Source organism: Monodelphis domestica, chromosome 1 (assembly GCF_027887165.1).
Source record: "Monodelphis domestica isolate mMonDom1 chromosome 1, mMonDom1.pri, whole genome shotgun sequence".
NCBI classification, from domain to species: domain Eukaryota; kingdom Metazoa; phylum Chordata; class Mammalia; order Didelphimorphia; family Didelphidae; genus Monodelphis; species Monodelphis domestica.
The window spans coordinates 125,866,734-125,887,305 of NC_077227.1; the positions used below are offsets into that span (position 1 = coordinate 125,866,734).

The window sequence follows — 20,572 nt, forward strand, 5'->3', positions numbered from 1 at the left end:
TATATCAATATTAACAGAAAGAAAGGTAAAATGAAAGAGAACATAAAATAATTGTAATGACAGTTTAGCAAGCATGGAGCTAAAGAGGTAAGAAGTGAGGAACCATAGGTTTGGAATGATATGCCTACTATCAGATTCAATCAATGTGTGGGCTGGTTTTGGTTTCTAAATTTTTGTTATAAAGAAAGGCTTACTTGGTCAAGGAGTGGATGAGTTAGATATGCAGAAATGAATATGATATAAAAACAAAAAGTATCCATAAAAACAAATAAATTATAATAGGGAAAATAAAACCAAAGAAAAGACACACCAGGGATAGTGATAATAAAATGACAGAAACAATACAGAATAATTCAACTTTTAATTTGCTTTTGGTTCTTTTCTGCCAAGAAGGATGATATTTGGACTAGAAAGGAAATACAAAACAAAAAATAAATTATAGATAGTTAAAACTGAAGAAAAGTAAGGAAGTAGTGGGAAAAAAGCACCTCTCTTCCCTTATAACTTCAAGTTAGTAAGCCGAGATGAATTATACCCCAAGATTCTGAAAGAATTAAGATGTAACTGCAGAGACAACTTTAAAAGACTGACAAATCGGAGCAGTGCTGCAGGATTGAAAAAAGGCAAATAACCTAATTTTAGTTTTTAAATTTTATTATTTATTTTAACATTCTTTTTTTTTAACATTTTGAGTTCCAAATTCTCTCCCTTCCATCCCTCCCCCATCCTTTCTGAAAGCAAGAAATGCAATATCAATTATACTGTCAAATGTGATGTCATTAGGAATGTGAAATCATGCAAAACATATTTCCATATTATCCATGTTGCAAAAAAAGTCAGGAAAAATAAAGTGATAAAATTATGATTCAATTTGCATTCGGTCTCCATAAGTTCTTTCTCTGGAGCTGGCTAACATTTTTCATTTTAAGTCCTTGTTTTGTATCACTGCATTGAGAATAACTAAGTCACTCACAGTTGATCATCATACAGTATTTTAATTACTGTGTAAAATGTTCTCCTAATTCTATTTACTTTGCATCAGTTCATATGTCTTCTCAGATTTTTCTGAACGTATCCTGCTGGTCATTTCTTATAATACAATGGTATTCCATCATAATCATATACCAAAATTTGTTCAGCCCCTTTCCAGTTAATGAGCATATCCTCAATTTCCAAGTCTTTGCCTACATACACACACACAAAGAGCTGCTATACATTTTTCTTACATATAGGTCCTTTATTTTTTCCTTTAATTTCCTTGAGATATAGACCTAGTATATCTCAAGGTAGTATTTCTAGGTCAAAAGGTATGCACAATTTTGTACCCCTTTGGGGCATAATTCCAAATTGCTCTCCAGTATAGTTGGATCAGTTTACAACCCTGTCATTTGTCATTTTCATATAAATCATATTAGTGTCCCAATTTTCCTATATTCCCTCAAACATTTGTCATTTTCCTTTTCTGTCATATTAGCCAATCTAATAGATGTGAGCTAGTATCTCAGCATTGTTTTATTTTGCATTTCTTAATCAAGAGTATTTTAGAGCATTTTTTCATATGACTCTAGTTTGATTTCTCTTCTGCTAACTGCCAGTTCAAATCCTTATCAATGAGAGGATGACTTATAGTCTTATAAATTTGACTCAGTTTTCTCCATATTTGAGAGAAATTAAGCTTTTATTGGGAAAACTCCCTGTAAAAAAAATTTCCCAGTTTCCTGATTTCTTTTTAGTCTTGGCTGCATTGGTTTTATTAGTGCAAAATTTTTTAAATTAATGTAATCAAGATTATCCATTTTATATCCTATGATCTTCTCTACCTTTCACATGATTATAAATTCTTCCCTCATCCATTGATCTGACTGGTAAAATTTTCTACGCTCCACTAATTACTTATAATATCATTCTTTATGTCTAAATCTTGTATATACCCATTTTGGCCTTATCTTGGTATTCAGTATTAGATGTTGGTCTATACCCAGTCTCTGTCAAACTGCTGTCTAGTTTTCCCAGCAATTTTTGTGATTTCTTGTCCCAAAGACTTGAATTTTTGAGTTTATCAAATACTAGATTATGACATTTCCTACTGTATATTATATACCTAATCTATTGCACCACATTGTTTTGATGATTATCACTTTATAATACAATTTGAAATCTGGTATTGCTAGACTACCTTCCTTCATATATTTTGTCACTGATTCCCTTGATATTCTTTTTTTAAAAACCTTTTCCTTCTATCTTAGAATTAATACTGTGTATTGATTATAAGGCAGAAGAGCAGTAAGGCCTTGGTAACTAGGGTTAAGTGACTTGCCCAGGGTTGCACAGTTAGGAAGCATCTGAGGCCAAATTTGAACCCAGGACCTCCCAAGGTCCGGCTCTCAATCCAATGAGCCACCTAACTACTTCTTTATATACTTGATTTTTTGTTCTTCCAGATGAATTTTGTTATGATTTTTTCTAGCTCTATAAATTTTTTTGTCATTTGATTGGTATAGTACTGAATAAATGAATTAATTTTGGTAGAACTGCCATTTTTATTATATTGGATCAGCCTTTCCATGAGCAATTAATATTTCTCCAGTTGTTTATATCTATCTCTATTTATGAGAAAAGTGTTTTGTAGTTATGGTCACATAGTTCCTGAGTTTGACTTGGCAGATAGACTCCCAAGTATTTTATATCGTCTACAGTTTTTTTAGTGGAATTTTTCTTTATATATTTTCCTGCTAGAACATTGTACACAGAGACTGATACACTGTGGTACAATCGAATGTAATGGACTTCTCCATTAGTGGCAATGCAGTAATCCTAAACAACTTGGAGGGATCTATGAGAAAAACCACTATCCACCTTCAGAGGAAAAACTGTGGGAGTAGAAACACAGAAGAAAAACAACTGCTTGAATACATGGATCGAAGGGATATGGTTGGGGATGTTGACTCTAAATGAACATCCTAGTGCAAACAACAACATGGAAATAGGTTCTGATTGTAACCAAGAAATAATGTTCTAAATTGACTAAATAAATTAATTTTAAAATATATATTTTTTTCCCTGCTGGAATATATAGAAATGCTGTTGATTCGTGGGAGTTTATTTTATATACTGTAATTTTACTAAAGTCATTAATTGTTTCAACTAGATTTTTAGTTGATTCTCTAGGATTCTCTAAGTATAACATCTTATCAACTTCAGAGAATGATAATTTTGTTTCCTCATTGCTTGTTTTCATTCTTTCCATTCTTTTTCTTCTTTTGTTGCTATAAGAGATTTTTTAAAAAGGAGAGTGGAGCTTGCAAATGATGGGGCAGCTAGCTTAATTTTGATTTCTGGAAAAGTCCAGAACATATTATTAAAGAGATGGTTTAGTAGGAAAGGAAGAAATAATCACTAAGAGGCATAGGCATGGTTTCATCAAGAACAGTGATCCCAGACCAATCTCCTTTTTTTCTTTATTTTATTTTATTATTTCCTAATTTTCTTTATTTTATGTAGCATGCAGAAACAATTTTTGACAAATTTCTTTGATATTTTAAAATTTAGGTTTTCTCCCTTCCTGAGGTGGTGAATACTTTGGTATAAGTTACACTTGTACTTTCCTATAATATATACTTCCATATTGCTTATGTCATGATAGAAGATACATATCATAATACAATAGAAATCTCATGAAGGAAATATAATGGAAGATGGCATGCTTTGTTCTGCACTCAGATTCCAACAGTTCCTTCTTTGGCTGTGGATGACATTTTCATCATGAGTTGTTTGTGGTTATCTTAGAGACTTTCTTTGCTGAAAATAGTTTAATCCTTACATTTTATATTTTCTGTTACCATATACATTGTTCTCTTGTTTCTTATCACTTCAGTTTGCATCAGTTCACATAAGATTTTCCAGGTTTTTCTGAAACATCCTTTTCATTGTTTCTTATGACACGATAATATTCCATTACAACCATATGCCCTAACTTGTGCATCCCTTCCTCAAAGTGACAAATAACCCCTGTTTTCAAATCTTTGCCACTAAAAAAAGAGCTGCTAAAAATATTTTGGTATAGAGAGGTCCTTTTCCCTTATCCCTGATCTCTTTGGGATACAGACCCAGTAGTAGAATTACTGGGTCAAAGTATACATAATTTTGTGGCCCTTTGAGCCTCTTTCCATATTTCTCTCCAGAATGGTTGTATCAGTTCACAGTTCTACCACCAGGCTAATCTCTTGTCCTTAATTGACAGGGATGCTAGAGTAATGAGTCAAAAGAGTGCTAGATCCTAATTAACTCATTTTCCATCAATAGTTTTCCTTGGTTTTTATTCCACTGAACATCATGCTTCATTCAAGATAAGCTGGTCACCAGAAATCCCATCACCTTGATAACTGACTCAATTTTTGATACCTAACACCTTCTTAAACTCCCTCAGTTGCCTCTCCTCTCTGATTGGAAAGTTTGAAGGTGGAACAATAAATTCCTCCCTCTATAGAGCTCTAAACTTTTCAGAATTTTCCAGTTAACTCCATTTTCCATCACCAGCTCTGCTTGGTTTCTATTCCACTGAACATCAAGTCCCATCATATTCTGGTGCCTCGCCCCTTTCAGCTTCCTTTTGTATATTGTCTTCCCCTTTAGATTGTAAATTCCTTGAGAACAGCAACAGTCTTTCTTTTTCTTTTTCTTATTTGTATACTTATTGAGGCACAGTGTCTGACACTAGTTGCTATTATTTTCTTTTTTAGTCAATTCAGTCCTGTCCCACTCTTCATGACCCCATTTGGAGTTTTCTTGGTAAAGATACCAGAGAAGTTTGCCCTTTCTGATCATTTTACAGATGAGGAAACTGAGGCACATTGGGTTAAGTGATTTGTTTGGGATCACACAGCTAGCAACTGAGACTAGATTTGAACTTGGGAAGATGAGTCTTCCTTACTCCAGGTCCAGCATTCTCCACTTTGCCATCTACCTGCCCAAGCCAACCCCTTCACCTCTCAAGCAATGTGATTCTTTCCTGTCTCTTTCAACAGATTTCCCTCTATGACATTCCCACCCTGCCTCTTATTTTCAAACTCTGTCTGTTGGCTCATTCCCACTGCCTCCAAACATGCCCTCACTTGATCCTTCCATCCACACTATCTTTTGTCCCTTTCAGCAGAGCTCCTTGAACAGACAATCTACAAAGTCTCTCTTCTCACTCTTCTTAACCCCTTCCAATCTAGAGTTCAGCCTTATTGTTCCCCTAAAACTACTCTCCAAAGTTATTAATGATCTCTTAGCTGCCAAATCCAATGGATTTTTTTCTCAATCCTCATTCTCTTCAACCTCTCTGCAGCCTTTGACAATTGTAGGATTTAAATTAATATCCAATATTCTAATTACACACAATGTTAATTATGGCCCTCTCCTTGATACTCTTTTCTCTAGGTTTTCAAGACACCACTCTCCACTGATTCTCTTTCCACAAAACTGACCACTTCTTTATTGGATCCTCATCTAGATCATGTCCACTAAATGTAGATATCCAATAAATTTTGACCTGGGCCCTCTTCTCTTCTCCCTCTTTAACTACTTCACTTGGTAATCTCAGCAATTCCCATGAATTTAATTACCATGTCTATGCTGATGATTCTCATATCTACCTATCTTGCCCCAGTCTTTCTATTGACCCCCCAATCTCAAGTCTCCAACTGCTTCTTTAAGGTATCTTGAACTGGGTGTCCAGTAGACATCTTACACTCAACATGTCCAAAATTAAGCTCATCTTTCTCCCTAAACTCTCTTCCTCCCTATGTTCCCTATTACTGTAGAAGACAACACCATTCCCTGACACTCAAATTTGCAACCTAGTTGTCATCCTCAACTCCTCATTCCCCTTATTCATCTGTTGCCAAAGGATGTTTATTGTGACTTAGCAACATCTTTCAAATATGCCCCCTTCTTTCCTTTGACACTGCTACCATTCTATTGCATATCCTCATTACTTCATGCCTGGTCTTTTGCAAAAGCCTACTGATGGGTCTACCTGCTTCAAGTTTCTCCCCACTCCATTTCATCTTCCATTCAATCTCTAAAGTGATTTTCTTAAAGTGTAGATCTTACTATTACAAAAATATTTATATCAGACTAGCTACTCTCAGCAATACAATGATACTGGACAATTCTGAGGGACTTATGTCACAGAATGGTACATACCCCCAAGAACTGTTGGAGTCGGAATGCAGATCAAAGCATTTTTCACTTTAGTTTATTGGGGTTTTTATTTTAGGGTTTGAGTTTTGTATGATTATTCTCTTACAATAGTGAATAATGTGTGTAGGACTTAAATTAATATCCAGCAATTCTGAGTATTAATTTTATAAAGTTTATTAATAATTACTTAAAGTAGAAGGAATAAAAAGGAAATAAAAGTTTTTAAAAAACAAATTACTTAACAAAATTAACACCACGTGACTAAGTTCTCCTTGCTTGTTTAAAAAGCCTGCCCCAACAGGAAGACAAGAGAGCAAGAGGTGGGGCTACACCAAATTTATATCCTTTCTATGTCAGCACATAAAGTGAGGAGAGTGGGGTGCTGGGAATTGTAGTTGTTAGGGTAACAGATTCTAATTTCACATATGGCAATGTGTTTCACATGATAATACAGGTATAACACAGATAGAATTGCTTGCCAGCCCCAGGAAGAGGGAGGGAAGGGAAGAAGGGAGATAATTTGGATCATATACCTTCAGAAAACTTATGTGGAAATTTGCTATTACATGTAACTGGTAAAATAAAATAAATAATAAATAATTAAACTATTTATATCAGCTCTTTTTGTGGTGGGAAAGAACTGGAAACTGAAGGGTTGTCCATCAATTAAGGAATTGTGGCATATGATTGTATGTGAAATACTACTGCATCATAAGACATGATGAGCAAGAAATCATAAAAAAAACCTGGAAAGACATATAAAGTAAAACAAACTGAAGTGAGCAGAACAAGGAGAAATGTTAGAAACAGTAACAGCAATATCATAAGAATGATCAACTGTGAATGAGTTAACTATTATCAGCAATTCAAGGATCCAGGACAGCTCCAAGAGTCTCAGGCAAAAAAAGGTTTTTCACTGTTCTAGAAGGAACTGATAAAAGAGTCTGAATGCAGATTGAAGCATGCCATTTTTCACTTTGTTTCCTCCATGAATTTTACTCTAGTATAAGTGATATGTCTTTTTAAAATTTATTTATTGGAATATTTTATTTAATTAGTTAATTTAGAATATTTTTTCACGGTTACAAGAATCATGCTCTTTCCCTCTCTTCCGCCCACCCCCTCCCATAGGCAACACACAGTTTGATCAAGACGTATTTCTATATTATTGATATGTGCATTAGGGTGATCATTTAGAGTCTACATCCCTAATCATATCTCCATCAACCCATGTGATCAAGCAATTATTTTTCTTCTGTGTTTCTACTCCCATAGTTCTTCCTCTGAATGTGGATAACATTCTTTCTTATGAGTCCCTCCAAATTATTCTGGATCATTGCATTGCTGCTAGTAGAGAACTTCATTACATTCAATTGTACCACAGTGTATCAGTCTCTGTGTACAATGTTCTCCTGGTTCTGCTCCTCTCACTCTGCATCAATTCCTGGAGGTTGTTCCAGTTCCCATGGAATTCCTCCAGTTGATTATTCCTTTGAGCACAATAGTATTCCATCACCAACATATACCATAATTGGTTCAGCCATTCTCCAATTGAAGGGCATTCCCTCATTTTCAATTTTTTGCCACCACAAAGAGCGCAGCTATGAATATTCTTGTACAAGTCTTTTTTCCTTATTATCTCTTTGGGGTACAAACCCAGCAGTGCTATGGCTGGATCAAAGGGCAGACAGTCTTTTAGCACACTTTGGGTATAGTTCCATGCCTTCCAGAATGGTTGGATCAATTCACAACTTCATCAGCAATGCCTTAATGTCCCAATTTTGCCACATTCCCTCCAACATTCATTACTTTCCTTTGCTGTCATTTTAGCCAATCTGCTAGGTGTGAAGTGATACCTCAGAGTTGATTTGATTTGCATTTCTCTGATTATAAGAGATTTAGAACATTTTTTCATGTGCTTATTAATAGTTTTGATTTCTTTATCTGAAAATTGCCTATTCATGTCCCTTGCCCATTTACCAATCAGGAAATGGCTTGATTTTTTGTACAATCGATTTAGCTCCTTATAAATTTGAGTGACTAGACCTTTGTCAGGGGTTTTGATTATAAAGATGTTTTCCCAATTTGCTGCTTCCCTTCTAATTTTGGTTGCATTTGGTTTTCTTTGTACAAAACCTTTTTAATTTAATGTAATCAAAATTATTGATTTTACATTTTGTCATTTTTTCTAACTCTTGCTTAGTCTTAAAAAGCTTTCCTTTCCCACAGATCTGACAAGTTCACTATTCTGTGTTCACCTAATTTATTTATAGTTTCCTTCTTTATATTCAAGTCATTCACCCATTCTGAGTTTGTCTTGGTGTAGGGTGTGAGATATTGATCTAAAACGAATCTCTTCCATACTGTCTTCCAATTTTCCCAGCAGTTTTTGTCAAATAGTGGGTTTTTGTCCCAAAAGCTTTGGGTTTATCTTTGGGTTTATCATAGATTGGCTTGCTGAAGTCACTTACCCCAAGTCTCTTCCACTGATCCTCCCTCCTGTCTCTTAACCATTACCATATTGTTTTGATGACCACTGCTTTATAGTACAATTTGAAATCTGGTACTGCAAGACCACCTTCCTTCACATTTTTTTCATTATTTCCCTTGATATTCTTGATCTTTTGTTCTTCCAAATGAACTTTATGTTTTTTTCTAATTCAGAAAAAAAGTTTATTGGTAGTTTGATAAGTATGGCACTAAATAAGTAAATTAGTTTGGGTAAAATTGTAATTTTTATTATGTTAGCTCATCCTACCCATGAGCAATTAATGTTTTTCCAATTATTTGATCTATTTTTAATTGTGTGAAAAGTATTTTGTTGTGTTCATATAGTTTCTGTATTTGTCTTGGCAAATAGATTCCTAAGTATTTTATATTGTCTAGGGTGATTTTAAATGGAATTTCTCTAACTCTTGCTGTTGAGATGTGTTTGAAATACATAGAAATGCTGATGACTTATGTTGTTTTATTTTGTATCCTGCAACTTTGCTAAAGTTGTTGATTATTTCCACTTTTTAGTTGATTCTCTAGGATTCTTTAAGTAGACCATCATATCATCTGCAAAGAGTGATAGCTTGGTCTCCTCATTGCCTATTTTGATACCTTCAATTTCTTTTTCTTCTCTAATTGCTACTGCTAGTGTTTCTAGTACAATGATAAATAATGGAGGTGATAATGGGCATCCTTGTTTCACTCCTGATCTTATTGTGTAATAGTTAAATGAATTTAGAAGTTTGAAGAGGTACAGGGGATAAGGAAGGTTTTATAACAGGGAATGGAGGACTTGAAGGGATAGAGGGAATATGGATGCTGGTGAGGTAAAAGGAGAGAGATACCCCTTGCTGAGAGACTGTCTTTGAAAAATGGGGTTCCCAAGAAATGGGCCAATTCTGATAGCCTGAGGGGAGGTCTTCTCTATTGATTGATGTTGAAGATACCCCAGGCAGGTAAGCATGGACCCTCCTGAGGGACAAGCCTCTCCCCTACCCCAAGTCACCTGGCAGGAGTCTGATGAGGACTGTTTATGGTTGAATGACTGACCTTAAGTTCTGCTCCCTCTATATGTCCCCCTGAAATGATAGTTCCCCTCTTATCTGACTATGGGTAATTTAATTCAAGATGAATTTAATAACAAGTTTGGATTGGGAGGTATTTGGGAAGAGGGAATCAAGATTGCCCTATACTTTTCCCTAGATTGGGTTGGAGGGTTTCTTTTATTCCTGTCTATGCTAGCTTTCTTAAGTTCAAAGTCTTTAGCAGAAGACAGCAAGAGGAAGAAAAGGTTCTGACCTTCAGAGCTGGTTGGGCCTGCCTCTTCGGGCTAAAGCCCCTAAAGACCTGCCTTACAGTTAAAACTGCTCCTCTTAAATCCCTTTGTTTGATGACACTATCCACAGGAATCCAGGTAGAGCACACAGTTTGGGTTAAATCCAGGAATAGAGGTACTTCTATTCAGAGACCGGTGTAAAGATAATTTTAGGATTGTGACTTAAAATCTAAATTAATTGGTCACCAGGGGAAAATCCCAAAATACCCAAGTCAGTCTGGAAATGTATGGTAATTTTAATTAATATAGAGGGAAGGATTTAAGGAGAAGAGGGAAGAGGGTATAGGATTTCTCCCACCTGGCCTGTGCCAGGGGGAGTTGAAGATCTCTGCCACTAGGTCTCTGAAGGAGATTACAGGCTTCTAAGAGGATAAAGTTTGGAAACTAAAGGAGGAAAAACTCAGCCAGAAACTCACCATCGAACTGGATAATAGCTGTAGCCATGCCAAGATGCCGAAAGGCCCAACACGCTGCCATGAGTCACCTTTCTGCTGCCAAAGGTCCTAGAAAGAGGAAGTGAGCCAAATATATAGACCTATTACTCTTGTGTCTCCTCCTCTAAATTTTCACATCTACCAAACACATCAGAGGTTTTTTTTCTCCAGGACTTCCCATTCTTTAGTTCTCATCGTCTTTGATTAGATTGTATCTTTCAAGTTACTTAACACTTCTTTGTTAAGTTCACCTTTTGTTAGTTACTTAACCTTTTTGTGATTAATTTAACCTTTATGGTTACTTAACACCTTTTTGTATTAAGATTTTAAAATAGACTTAGCTTAAAGTTCTAGCTTCACTATAATGTAAGAACTAAGCACCTTCATTGTTCAATCAGGAGATTACAACTTTATCTTCACCATAAAGTAAGATCTAAGTAGGGTGGAGTAATTTAAAGTTCACACCAGGAGATAATGCTCCTTCCAGTTGGAGTGCCAGGAAAGAGAGACCACTTGAGAGCAACTGTCTCTTTCCAAGTCGTCCACCCCCTACCAACTGTCATCATTGTCAATATCTTCACTCCAACATTCCAAATGCTGTCTGTTTCACCTCAGTGGCAGAAAATCCAGAGCTTGATTCAGTTTTCCTTTCCACAATCATCCCCTTTTTTGTTGTGACCTTCTCAAGGTCACATTTTTTATACTTGCCAAATTACTAAATCTACTTTCTAACTACTCCCCCCAAAATAATAAACTTCTCTCAATTACTCTATCTCTATTCTATGCTAACCTTATCTAATCTAAGGAATTTTATGCAGGAAAGTTTTGGGTAAAGGTAGTTTTGGGGTTTTACAATAAATTCAGTACAATAAATATTTGAACAAAACCATTACAAAGAAATTTGAATCTTAATCCTAATACTACTTACTCTTGCTAAGTTAAATTAATACAAATATTTTTCCTATTTTATTTATCTATAATTATTTGCAAACTATTTTACCTATATATATTTCCATTAAACACAATTTCAGCATCAACTTTACAATAAGTAATTAGAAGTTTACTATCTACAAATGCACCTTAAATCTATTCCTAAGTATGACTAACTGTCTATGCTATATTTAACTTAACGTACTCCTAATCTATTCTCTACTTATTATAACTATTCTCTACATCCTGTAAAAATGGAGATTTGAACCCTAGACTTCAATCCCCAGAAGTCCTTGGTATTTCCCAGAATTCCCTATAATCTCACCTGAATCTCCATCTGGGTGAGATCACAATTAGTATTTTAACTGGCAGTAATGCCTATCTCCCCCCCCTTCTTTCTCTTCAGTGCTCTGCATGGCCATTGCAATGATGTAGTAAGTAAGCTTTGAATCTAATTTGAAGCTAATCAGCCCTGAGCACATGGTTTATTATTTTGTATCCTTGATTTCTAATAAACCTCATAAAATATAATATTTTATTATCAGAGACTAATTTAATTGTTACAGTTCCTAGTCTAATCTATAACCTAATCTTATGTACAATATATATAATGCTATGTTACATATTTACAGACCCTATCCCTATGTTACTAACCTAATTAAAGTACATACACTATTTACACAGACTATTTACATACAATGCAATAATATACATAGTTCCCTAATCCTGGTGTCAGTCAAATAGAAATATCTATTGATCTTTTTATTTGCCCAAGACCTTATGGAACTAACTATATACATATTTACAGTTTATATAAATGCAATTTCAGACACTCGTTAATTTACACGAGGTCTCATAATATATGTCAGTTTGTGATTTTGTGTTTTGTGTCTAATAGTGATGTGTTGTATAAACACTTACCAAGTTTCTTCAGATTTCCACTTCTCATGTTGACTGATGGCTCTCTTTTTTCTTTTAAGTTATGCAGTGTTACATGCTATTTCCTTAATATGTGAAATTAATTTTGTTTTATGCTTTTGCCACACCCAATCTTACATATAAGTCCTGTTTTCCATCTGTCCTCTTATTGAATAAACAAATTTACAAAGTTCAAAGTCTTAGCTGTCCATTTCAGCTTTTTTTCTTTGTTTCTTCTTTTTGGCAGATTTTCTTGATGCTTTTCCTCTGGGATGTTTCAAAATCTTTTCTTCTGGGATGATTTTAAATCTTTTCTTTCTTTGTGGTGTACTTTGATGTTAATCAGCTTTTGTTTTCATTTCTCAGCACTATCTTTTGTGTAGCTATCGTCTTCTTCTATTTCTATTACAGTGGTGTTGGATTTTTCTGGTTTTATGTGGAAACAGTGGAACCATGAGTCTTTCCCTGCAATTTTTATAGCTGTTGAGGTAGTAAGCAATACTTCATGTGGTCCAGTCCATTTTATGTCCATAGCCAATTTTCTATTGAAATGTTTTATGTATACTTCTCCTGGTTTGATGTTGTGCAAATTGTAATCCAAGGGTACTGTTTGTTGTATCAGGCTCATATCGTGCAACTCTGTTATTCTTGTTTGTAAAGCTTGTATATATTTTGTTAATTGACAATCTCCTCCTATCATTGCAATGTATGCTGGTTTACAAGTCCTTCCTTGCCAAATTGCATGTCCATATAGCATCTCAAATGGAGAGATGTAAAAATCTCCACTGGGTCTTGTTCTAAGGTGGAACAGAACTAATGGTAGAATATCTATCCATTTTAGGTGTTTTACCCTATTGTTTCTGGCCTTAAGGATGTCCCTATAGAGGCAGAAATAATAGAGTCACAAAGCCTGGATGCAGGAAATAAATCTGCAAGTACTTGTGAAACAGATGAAGGGAACTCTCCAGAAACAGAACCAGAGAAGGAAGAGAGCCATAATGATTCCAATCAGAGGGCCAGGAAAGAGAGATCACTCAAGAGCAACTGTCACTCTCCAAGTCACCCTTCTCCCCACCAACTGTCATCATTGTCAACATCTTCACTCCAACATTCCAACTGCTATCTGTTCCACCTCAGTGGCAGAAAATCCAGAGCTTGATTCAGTTTTATTTTCCACAATTGTGAATGCTTCTAATTTATCCCCATTGCAGATGATGCTTGCTGATGGTTTTAGTTATATGCTGTTTATTATTTTAGGAAAGGCCCTTCTATTCCTATACTTTCTAATGTTTTCAATTGGAAATAATTGTTATATTTTGTCAAAGGCTTTTTCTGCATCTATTGAGATAATCATGTGATTTTTGTTGGTTTTCTTATTGATATGGTCAATTATGTGGATGGTTATCCTAATATTGAACCATCCTTGCATTCCTGGTATAAATCCCAACTGATCATAATGAATAACCCTTGTGATCACTTGCTGGAATCTTTTTGCTAGTATTCTATTTAAGATTTTTGCATCTATGTTCATTAAGGATATTGGTCTGTAGTTTTCCTTCTCTGTTTTTGATCTACCTGGCTTTGGAATCATTACCATATTTGTGTCATAAAAGGAATTTGGTAGAGTTCCTTTTTTGCTTTGTGTCTTCTTTTATAACAGATGAACATGGAAATATATATTACATAATAGCACATGTACAATATATATCATATTATTTGCCATCTTAGATATGGGGGAGGGAATGGAGAGAGGGAGAGAACTTAGATCGCAAAATGTCAGAAAATGATTATTGAAAATTACATCAACAGGTAATCTGGCAAAAAAAAATTTAAATTTAGGGGGCAGATGGGTGGCTCTGTGGATTGAGAGTCAGACCCAGAGGTTGGAGGTCCTGGGTTCAAATCTGGCCTCAGATACTTCCTAGCTGTGTGACCCTGGGCAAGTCACTTAACCCCTATTGCCTAGCCCTTACCACTCTTCTGCCTTAGAACCAATATCCAGTATTGATTCTAAGACAGAAGGTAAGGGTTTTTATTAAAAAAATTTTTTTTAATTTAATAAAGTGAAGGTTAAAACATGTCTATCTATGTCCCCTCCACCCCCACTTGATAAACTCCTGTGGCTCCCTGTCACCTCCAGGATCAAATACAAAATGCTCTGCCTTTCATAACCTAGCCCCTTTTTTATCTTTTTAGTCTTCTTAGACCTTAATCCCTGATACATACTCTTTGATTCAGTGATACTGACACTCCATCTCTGAGCTCTGGACATTTTCTTTGAGTATCCCCCATGACTAGAATTCTCTCCTTCCTCAGTGTTGTCTACTTGCTTCCTTTAAGGCTCAACTAAAATTCCATTTTCTACAGGAAGCCTTTCCAAATTCATCTTCATTCTAGTGCCTTCCCTTTGTTAACTATTTCCTATTTATCCTGTATATGGCTTGTTTTTATATAGTTGTTGATTTGCAGTCTCCCTTCCCAGATTTTGGGTTCCTGGAGGGCAGAGACTATTTTGTGCCTCTTTTCATAACCCCAATGTTTAGCCCAGTGCCTGGTGCATAGTAAATATTTAATAAATATTTATCAATTGATCGATTGATAGCAGTTAACTCTCTAAGGATCCAAACTACTAGTGTGTGTAGAAGTTAGATGAGGGGGCAGCTAGGTGGCTCAATGAATTGGATTGAAAGCCAGGCCTAGAGATGGGATATCCTGGGTTCCAATTTGACTTTGGACACTTCCTAACTGTGCGACACTGGGCAAGTACCTTAATCCCCATTACCTAGCCCTCACTGCTCTTCTGCCTTAGAACCAATATGCAGTTTTTATTATAATGCGGAAGGTAAGGGTTTAAAAAAAAAAGAAGTTAGATGAATGAGCCTAGAGAGGGGTGTTACACCATAAAATGGGCAGGCTTCGCTAATCTGCAAAGGACATTAATCTAGGAACATATTGGATAACAGATTCAGAGATCCTAGAATGTTGGACAAAATCTTAAAAAGTGAAATTCAGTAGGGATGCATGTAAAATCCTACACTTGAGTTGCATGTAAAATCCTACACTTGAGTTATTAAAAATTTAGTTTTCAGGGAAGTAGGGAAGAGACATGGCTGAACCTGAACAAGATTTAGGGATTTTAGTGGAATATAAAATCAAAATAAGTTAACCATTAGAAAGGACAGTCAAAAATACTCATGTGATCTTAATGTTCATTGAGATATAGTGACCAGAACACACACACACATATGCACACACATAGAGGAGTTAATAGTCTTACTGTACTTTTCTTAGATTAAATCATATCCAAAATTCTGAGTTCTGAGGGCCATGCTTTAGGAAAAGCATTAACAAGCAGGGGAGCATAATAATAATAATAACTAACATTTATATAGTGCTTACTAAGCACTTTACAAATATTAATTCCTTTGATCTTTGCAACAACCCTTAGAGGTAGGGGCTCTTAATATCCCCATTTTACAGATGAGGAAACTGAGGCAAACAGTGATTAAATGACTTGCCCAGGATCACAAAACTGGTAAATTTCTGGGGACATATTTGAACTCTCTTCCCAGCACTCTATGCCTCATATTGCATCTTTAAGCCAGAAGGATGACCAGGATTATGAAAGCATTAGATTTGCCATGAAAGGATGGGCCAAAGGAACAGAGGGTATTTAGCACATACCAAACTTTGGGGTACAGAATAGCCATCTTCAATTACCTGAACACTGCCTTGTGAAAAACTGAAGAGACTTGTTCTGTCTAGTCCCAATGGGCAGAAGTGGGAGCAGTGGTTGAACATTTCTGAGAAACAGATTTAGGCTAAATATGAGGGAAAATTTTCTTAACAATCAGAACTTCCAAAGCTGGAATTGCTTACCTCCCATCTCTCTCTCTCTAGAGGACTTTAAGCAAAGGCTAGAGATGTTAAGAAGGGATTTTTAGTCAGAGATAGGCTGAACTAGATAGCTTCTAAGATCCCTTCCAACTCTGAGTGTCTGTGAATCATGGTTTTTCCCATGTCAAGAAAAGAAAAGAGCAAAGTTCATTTGCTTAATGGTTCAGAGCTGGTCATAGTATAAAATAGAATCACCGAATCTCCTGTTAGAAAGGGACCTCAGGGGCCAACTACTTGATTGAGAATTCCTTTTATAACTTCCCAATTAAGTGGTTATCCAGACTTTACTCTTGGGCCTCTAATGGAAGGGAACCGAGTTCATCCCAAAGCATCTAAACCAATGCCTCCTGGCCCACTAAAGGCTTACAACCTAGAAGAACCAACAACTACGTTACCTGGCTAGGCTTCAACTTCCTTATTACTAAAATGGGATTCAACTAAATGATCTCTAAGGTTCTTCCCATCTCCAGAATCCAATAATCCTATGATAGGAACCAGAAAATCAATTTAAGTGATATAATCACAACTTTTTGAAACAGGATCCATATTACTCATTTCTTAAGTCTGAGCTTTTTTAACCTATCACTCAGAGAATGACTAAAGGGAACGAAGAATAAAGAAAAAAATGAGAAGTGGTTGTTATTTTTAAATTGCAGAAAGGAAGTTGATTTGAATTCTGAAAGATGCTGATACAGGAAAAAGCTAAATACATGTTGCAAGTCAAGTTTGGCCAGCTTGGCCCGTGCCACCCAACCATGAACCTCCTTGCCAGAAAGATAGTGCCCCACGGTGCCTGGACGGTAACACAGTCCAATCAGCAGCTAACACTGACTAATAGCAATGGGGCAGAGCAGCCTGGTGGGAGACAAGTGGCATTTCTTCAGTACCAGCTTGGTTTCCATGGCACCTTCCAGGCAGGGCTGTAGCCCCTGGACCATGTAGCCTGGGTCTCTCTACCTACCAATCAGTCTGGGGAGAGAGGGAGAAAAGTGAGAGATCCCTGCGTGCTTCAGTCAACATTCACCCAACACATATTGATATTTATTGAGTGTGCTCTGAGCAAAGTACGATGGGTACTCTGGAGCGCTGTGGGGCACCGCAGGGCACTGCAAACAAAAGCACCGAGCCCAGTGGAGAGCAAAGCTAACCGTTGCTGCCATGCAAATGAGATGGAAGAGGACTGGGGGAGAGATGCCAGTTCTGAATGGTTGTTCTTTTCCCCTAGGCCATCACCGCTACCATTTGGACTACCAGCTTTGGCAAAACAAGGATTAAGAGTTCCTACTCTGATCTGATTATGGGGGCGAGAGAGAATGAGGGAGATGAATGGACATGGGTTCATGGAGCTGGGAGAAAGAAATCAGGACATACAACCTGGCCTCCTTCCATTCAGGACAAAGGGGCTCTAGGCTTTGCTGTGGAGAAGTTATAGTAGGATTAATCAGGGTCAAAAGTATTAAGTAGGACTATAAAAGGAATGAGAACCAAAGCGGGTATGTGGCCAAGTTCAGCAGGAGAAAGTGCAAGTTGGAGTACTGCCAGGGATGCCTGGGTATTGATCTGGTAATATTTGGGGGTTTTGGTAGCTCTTTCCATCCATCCTCTGCTCTCTGCTGTATATGTATATGTCCATGCAGCATTGACTCTTGGCTCTCTCTCACTTTACACCTCATCTGATCAAATACTAAAGAATTGCAAAATCCAATTTTTATTTTATCTATTTATTTTTTAAAATATTTTTCCACATTTACATGATTCATTTTCTTTCTCTCCCCTCTTCCCTCCCCACTCCTGGAGCCAACAAGCAATTCTACTGGGTTATACAAATGTTATAATACCTATTTCCATATTACTCACAAAATATTTAAGGCAGTTTCCTCTGATTCAGGGGGAAAAGAGTACTGGACTTGGAATCAAAAGTCCTCAGTCCTGCCACTTATGATGTATGTGACCATGGATAAGACATTTGGCCTCTTTGAATAGGACTTAAAAGACATGGATTTGAGATATCCCCACCACTTGCTAGCTGTGTGACTACTATGAAACTTTCTGAGTAAAATGAGTAAAAAATTGAATTAACTAGAGGACACAAAGTCATTGTGAAGGCAGTGCTTTGTAATACTAATGGCACATTATAGAGTAGAAATGGAAGAAAACAAACATTTATTAAGTGCCTACTATGTGCCAGGCACTGTAAAGCTAGGCACTTTATAAATATTATTTCACTGATCCTCACAACCACCCTGGGAAGTAGCTACTATTATTATCCCCATTTTACCATTGAGCCAAATAGAGGTCAGATGATTTGCCCAAGGTCATACAGCTAATTAAGTGTCTAAGGTTAGATATGTGAGTATGAAATCCCCTACTCCAACAAGAATGAGAGCCTCACCCAGGTCTGAATTAGGGCAAAGAACTCTGGAACATTGTTTGCTTACTCCTAGACCAGAAGAGGAGTAAGAAATTAGGGCAATGGTGGAGGAAAGGAGAGGGAGGAGAGAATGGAGAAAACCCAATAAGGGGAGGAAAGAAACAATAAAAGACTATGGTGGGCCCTATGCCCCCCCCCTTTTTTTTTTATCTTTTCCCTGTTCAGAGGAAAGATCAGAGACCAGAAGAGTGAACTAGCTTCAGGGAGAGGAAAGCCCTCCCTGGAACCATTAATTCTGCCTTGGAGCAGAAACAACTGGGAGTTCCATGTGCTCATTTACATCTTTTTTTCTCACTCCACTGGAAAAGAGAATTCTGAATAGTGGTCTTTCCCAGTCAAAGAAACCTAGCAACTAGGGGTGGTGGCAGAAATTTATCAAGGGTTCCTATAAAAGCATGGGGCAAGAGAGAAGATAAAGGGGGAGAATCTAGGCAAGGTAAAAACAAAAGATATCAATAAACAAATTTTTTTAAGCACATGTTAAAAATAGACCAATTCTTGGCCATATGGCCCAAGAGGAAGTTCAGGCCCAATATGCTTAAGTCCCAAAATCCTGGGCAAATTGTGAAAATATAAATTCCCAAGTGGACTGATCTCATAATCTGTCCTTTGCTTGGACAGGACTAGCTTTGGGGGTTGCCTATGGAGCAAAGGTTCTTAATCTGGGATCCATGAACTTTTAAAAAATACTTTGATAACTATCTCAATTTAATTAATTTTCTTCAAAATCCTTTAAATTTTATTGTATGAATGCTAAAACAATTTGAGAGAGAATCTATAGGTTTCACCAAACTGCCAAAGAGTAAGACCCCTTGCTCTATTATGACCCCAAATTCAAGAGTTAAAAGCTGACCTCTTAGAAAGAATAAGGGAGTTCCTGAGTAGTATGTCTACTAGAGAAATAAAAGGCTCTTCCATGTAGCCCCTATGGCAGGATTACCATGCCTCTTATATTTTACTCTCTCCTTTATCTTCCTCCCACCAAAACCTTGGACACTGTCTTTAAGGTCTGATAACTGATTTTTTTAAATTTTTAATTTAAAATATTTTTCCATGTTAAATGATTCATTTTCTTTCCCACCCCTCCTCCCAGAGCCAACAAACAATTCCACTGGGTTATACAAATGTTGATAACTGAATTTTTCCTGGGACTTGTCCCATAACACTGTATCCATAACATTTCCCATCTACTTTCACAACGTTACTATGTCCATACCCTCCCTTTGTCCTTTGTAGTTCTCTTTTATGTTATGTTTCCCCATTAGAAAATTATCTATCTAGCCTAATAGATAATCAAACATATCCCATATATAATCTATATATCCTAACCTCTCTGAGAGAAAGGCCTCCCTGACTTGCTTATATTTGTATTTCCCTTGCTTTGCAGAGTACCTGGCATATAGTAAATGCTTAATAAATGGCTTCTTTACATGGATCAGCAAGACATTGCCACCATCCCACCCCCAGAGTAGAGAAATTCAGACAGTACAAATTTGAAGGAAAAGTTCTTCTGAGCCAGTGGTTCCTGCTTACAGAGAACTCTTCTGTGGGGCTCAAAGTCACAAGGTGATGAAGAGGGAATGGAGGGAAGGGAAGAAAAACAACAGAAATTGCAGATTTTGTTGGGAATTTCTGAGAGCTTAAGAATTAATAAAGAATAGAACTTTTTAAAATAGTTTTAGTAGAAACACCAGAAAAATGAACAAGATATGATAGGTATTCTTTGATGTAGAATATAAACTGTTCCTCAAGAAAAATGCAGACATGGAGACAGAAAAAAGTAATGGCATCACTGAAGAAATATCCCAGCCACTAAGAAAGACTAAGCTGCTGATACTGGAGATAATCCCAGTTCTATGCATCACATCCTGAGATCTATACCTCCACTTTTTCCAAAGTCCCTAATCTTTCCAATTGTCAGAGCTAGACAAGAGTAAAAGAGTCAGA

The 20,572-nt window shown here is 36.5% G+C and overlaps 1 long non-coding RNA gene across 1 annotated transcript in view; it reads right to left on the minus strand.

The window, feature by feature from the left end:
- Window positions 1-621: 621 nt before the first annotated feature.
- The window catches only part of LOC103099934 (uncharacterized), a 33,586-nt gene continuing 13,635 nt past the window's right edge, over window positions 622-20,572 (minus strand). The window contains exon 3 of the long non-coding RNA XR_001626835.2: window positions 622-10,518. This is a non-coding gene — a long non-coding RNA (uncharacterized LOC103099934). The remainder of the gene's footprint in view (window positions 10,519-20,572) is intronic.